Genomic DNA, 5,422 nt, shown 5'->3' with positions numbered 1-5,422 from the left:
TAGGAGAAAGAACTTTTTTTTACTGCAGGTGGGAATGCCATCTAGTTCAAACTTTCTGGAAAATAATATGGATAAACCTATAAAGTATGGAAATTGACCTCTCATATGACCTAGCAATATCACTCCTAGGGGTATATATTAGGAATATAAAAACACAATACAAAAATGCCCTTTTCATCTTATATTTATCACAGCACTATTTACAATAGCCAGAGTCTTAAAACACCCCAGATGTCAATCACAGGTGAATAGCTAAAGAAAATGTGGTGTATTTAAACAGTGAGATACTATGTATCTATTAGGAAAAATAAAGTCATAAAATTTTACTATACATGGATATACATGGAGATTATTATGCTGAGTGAAATGAGCCAGAATGATAGGGATAGAAATAGCATAGTTTTTGTCATCGTTGAGATATATAAAAACAAAATAAATATAAATAAAATAAATATAAATAAAAAATATAATAAAAATAAAAATAAAAGACAGTATTGCAATAAATAGTATTCCAAGACAATAGAACTGAATGTCAGGAGGATCAGCTCAGGATATAAAGCTTACCACTCTTTGGTGTGGAATAAATTTTGACAACATATGTTTTGAAGGAGTGTAAAGTTATACTTTTTTAAATATGTAATAGTTGTGTATACCAATGATACCTTAATAATTTTTTTTTTGTGGTTTTTGGGTCACTCCCGGCAGTGCTCAGGGGTTACTCCTGGCTCCATGCTCAGAAATTGCTCCTGGCAGGCACGGGGGACCATATGGGACGCTGGGATTCGAACCGATGACCTCTTGCATGAAAGGCAAACGCCTTACCTCCATGCTATCTCTCCAGCCCCAGATACCTTAATAATTTTATGATCACTTTTATTATCTTCTTGAAAATTCTGAATATCACAGTTATAAATGCCTAATTTTTATAGTGATTAAATAGAAGTACCATTATTGTTTTTCTTTTGCAGATAAGTTTTTCAAGCTACAAGAAGTTGTATTAACAAAACCATGCGGTTTTAAGATATTAAATTTTAAATTCCCTTTTTTTTGTCTTCCAATTCACAATACAGATAAGGCAAAGGGCCTGGATTGAGGTGTGTGTGGGGTGCATTTACTGTACCTCCTCTTTCTATAAGTCAGTATAAAGAATACAGCCTGTGGTAAGAATTGGGAGGCCTTATCCTATCTTCTCTTTTTCTTTTTTTGATTTTATATATATATATATATATATATATATATATAAAAAATCATTCACAAGTGCAAAAATCCCAAGTCAATTACTTTTGTTCCACTTTTTAGAGGAGGGGCATAACTGCTTTTTTGCTAGATACAGTTTTGAAGCATATAATTTTCTAACACCATATCCACCATCAGTGTCCTCTTCCATTCACCAATGCCCCAAGTTTAATTTCTACCTTCAACCTGCCACTGTGGCAGACATATGACAAATTTATTTTATATTAATTTCTCAAACAAAATTCAAGCAGAAAATATTAGAAAACAAATGTTAAAGAGTAAATATGTGGTGATTGAAAAGTTATTTTTACGAATATAAATAAGACTGATTCATTATTGAATAGTATTTTTTTTTACCTAATCACCATTTTTACAAAAATTTTTATACTGGATGTTTCAGTCATAGAATGCATACCACTCTTCACCAATATGATCTTTCTACCACTAATGTTCCCTATTTTTTCACTTTACCCCAACCTCTTTTCCTATTATTGTCATGGTAGTTGTCATTGTGGTTAATACTCTAGCTACTTTTTTATATAATTATTTTATTTAAAACCATGATTACAAACATGATTATAGTTGTATGATTACAGTCATGTAAAGAACACCCCCCTTCACTAGTACAACATTCCCACAACCAATTTCCCAGATCTCCCTCCTCCCCACCCCCCTACACATTCACATTGTTATGATAGTTTTCAGTGCAGTCATCTCTCCAATTGCACTCATCACTCTATGTGATGAGCTTCATGTCATGAGCTGCACCTACCAGCCCTCATCTCTCTTATCTCTGAGATACTGTTAAAAATGTCTTTCATTCTTCTTAAAGCCCATAGATGAGTGAAACCATTCTGCATCTTTCTCTTTCCCTCTGACTTACTTCACTCAGCATAATAGATTCCATGTACATCCATGTATAGGAAAATTTCATGACTTCATCTCTCCTGATGGCTGCATAGTATTCCATTGTGTATATGTACCACAGTTTCTTTAGCCACTCATCTGTTGAAGGGTATCTTGGTTGTTTCCAGAGTCTAGCTATTGTAAATAGTGATGCAATGAATATAGGAGTAAGGAAGGGATTTTTGTATTGTATTTTTGTTTTCCTTGGGTATATTCCTAGGAGTGATATAGGTGGATCGTATGGAAGCTCAATTTCCAGTTTGTGAAGGAATCTCCATATTGCTTTCCATAAAGGTTGTACTAGACGGCATTCCCATCAGCAGTGAAAAAGAGTTCCTTTCTCTCCCATCCCCACCAGCACTGCTTGTTTTCCTATTTTGTGATGTGTGCCAATCTCAGTAGCATGAGGTGGTACCTCATAGCAGTTTTGATTTGCAATTCCCTGACAATTAGTGATATTGAGCATCTTTTCATGTGCCTTTTGGCCATTTGCCTTTCTTCATTTTCAAAGTGTCTGTTCATTTTTCTCCCCATTTTTTGATGGGGTTAGTTGTTTTTTTCTTGTATAGTTCTGTCAGTACCTTGCAAATTTTGGATACTAGCCCTTTATCTGATGAGTATTGGGTGAATAATTTCTCCCACTCAGTGGGTGGCCTTTGTATTCTGGGAACTATTTCCTTTGAGATGCAGACGCTTCTCAGCTTAATATAGTCCCATCTGTTTATCTCTGCTTCCACTTGTTTGGAAAGTGCTATCTCCTCCTTAAATATGCCTTTAGTCTCAAAGTCCTGGAGTGTTTCACCTACATGTTTTTCTATATACCTTATAGTTTCAGATCTTATATCAAGATCTTTAATCCATTTGGATTTTACCTTTGTACATGGTGTTAGCTGGGGGTCTGAGTTCGCTTTTTTGCAAGTGGCTAAACAGTTGTGCCAACACCATTTGTTGAATAGGCTTTCCTTGCTCCATTTAGGATTTCTTGCTCCTTTATCAAAAACTAGGTGGTTATATGTCTGAGGAACCTTCTCTGAGTACTCAAGCCTATTCCACTGATCTGAGGGTCTGTCTTTATTCCAATACCATGCTGGTTTTATAACTATTGCTTTGTAATACAGCTTAAAATTGGGGAAAGTAATGCCTCTCATATTCCTTTTCCCAAGGAGTGCTTTAGCTATTTGAGGTTGTTTATTGTTCCAGATGAATTTCAGAAGTATTTGATCCACTTCTTTGAAGAATGTCATGGGTATCTTCAGAGGAATAGCATTAAATCTGTACAATGCTTTTGGAAGTATTGCCGTTTTAATGATGTTGATCCTGCCAATCCATGAGCAATGTATGTGTTTCCATTTTCGCGTGTCCTCTCTTATTTCTTGGAGCAGTGTTTTGTAGATTTCTTTATATAGATCCTTCACATCTTTAGTCAGGTTGACTCCAAGATATTTGAGTTTGTGTGGCACTAATGTGAATGGGATTGTTCTCTTAATATCCATTTCTTCCCTATCATTATTAGTGTATAAAAAGGCCATTGATTTTTGTGTGTTAATTTTGTAGCCTGCCAATTTGCTATATGAATCTATTATTTCTAGAAGCTTTTTGGTAGAGTCTTTAGGGTTCTCTAAGTAGAGTATCATGTCATCTGCAAACAGTGAGAGCTTGACTTCTTCCTTTCCTATCTGGATTCCCTTGATATCTTTTTATTGCCTAATCGCTATAGCAAGTACTTCCAATACTATGTTGAATAGGAGTGATGAGAGAGGACAGCCTTGTCTTGTACCAGAATTTAGAGGGAAGGATTTTAGTTTATCTCCATTGAGGATAATATTTGACACTGGTTTCTGGTAGATGGCTTTAACTATATTGAGAAAGATTCCTTTTATTCCTATCTTGCTGAGAGTTTTCATCAAGAATGGGTGTTGAACCTTATCAAATGCTTTTTCTGCATCTATTGATATGACCAAGTGATTTTATTTTTCTTGTTGTTTATGTTGTGTATTATGTTGATAGATTTATGGATGTTAAACCATTCTTGCATTCCTGGAATGAAACCTACTTGATCAAAGTGAATGATCTTCTTGATGAGGCACTGGATCCTGTTCTCCAGGATTTTGTTGAGGATCTTTGCATCTGTGTTCATCAGGGATATTGGTCTGTAATTTTCTTTTTTGGCAGCATCTCTATCAGGTTTTGTTATTAAGGAGATGTTGGCTTCATAAAAGCTATTTGGAAGTGTTCCTGTTTTTTTGATTTCATAAAAGTGCCTGGCCAGTATTGGTAGTAGTTCCTCTTGAAAGGTTTGAAAGAATTCATTATTGAATCCATCAGGGCCTGGGCTTTTGTTTTTGGGCAAATATTTGATTACAGTTTTAATTTCCTCAATAGTGATGGGGGTGTTTAGATATGCTACATCTTCTTTATTCAACCGTGGAAGGATATATGAGTGCAAAAATTTATCTATTTCGTCCAGATTCTCATATTTAGTGGCATAGAGTTTCTCACAGTATTCTCTAAATACCCTTTGAATCTCTGCAATATCTATAGTGATCTCCCCCTTTTTATTTCTAATACCCATTATCAAGTTTCTCTCTCTCTTTTGCTTTATGAGTTTTGCCAATGATCTATCAATCTTGTTTATTTTTTTCATCTGCTGCTTTCGTTGATCTTTCGGATTGTTTTTTGGGTTTCCAATTTGTTGATTTCTGCTCTTAGATTTGTTATTTCCTTCTGTCTTCCTATTTTTGGGTCCGTTTGTTGAGCACTTTCTAGTTCTATTAGTTGTGTCATTAAGCTACTCAGGTAAGCTCCTTCTTCCTTCCTGGTGTGTGCTTACAAAGCTATAAATTTTCCTTTCAGTACTGCTTTTGCTGTGTCCCATAAGTTCTGATAGTTTGTGTTTTTATTGTCATTTGTTTTCAGGAACCTTTTGATTTTCTCCTTGATTTCATCTCGGACCCACTGGTTATTCAGTATGAGGCTGTTTAACTTCCAGGTGTTAAATTTTTTCTTCTGTGTCCCTTTGCACTTCACATCTAACTTCAGAGCCTTGTGGTCAGCAAAGGTAGCCTGCAAAATTTCTATCTTTTTTATTTTTTGGAGGTATGTTTTATGTGCCAGCATGTGGTCTATTCTGGAGAATGACCCATGTACATTGGAAAAGAATATGTATCCAGGTTTCTGAGGATGGAGTGCCCTATATATACTACTAGGCCTCTTTCTTTCATTTCTCTTTTCAGGTCTAGTATATTTTTGTTGGATTTCCATTTGGTTGACCTATCAAGTG

General features: G+C 35.2%; 1 non-coding gene across 1 annotated transcript; it reads right to left on the bottom strand.

The window, feature by feature from the left end:
- Positions 1-1,045: 1,045 nt before the first annotated feature.
- LOC126014807 (small nucleolar RNA SNORA51) lies at positions 1,046-1,177 on the bottom strand. The gene has a single exon (XR_007497798.1). It is a non-coding gene; the product is annotated as a small nucleolar RNA SNORA51 (small nucleolar RNA).
- Between the last annotated feature and the right edge of the window lie 4,245 nt (positions 1,178-5,422).

The sequence above is a fragment of the Suncus etruscus genome, chromosome 7, assembly GCF_024139225.1.
Source record: "Suncus etruscus isolate mSunEtr1 chromosome 7, mSunEtr1.pri.cur, whole genome shotgun sequence".
Taxonomy (NCBI): Eukaryota; Metazoa; Chordata; class Mammalia; order Eulipotyphla; family Soricidae; genus Suncus; species Suncus etruscus.
The sequence above is the reverse complement of the archived record's forward strand: the minus strand, read 5'-3'. Positions and strand labels throughout refer to the sequence as shown.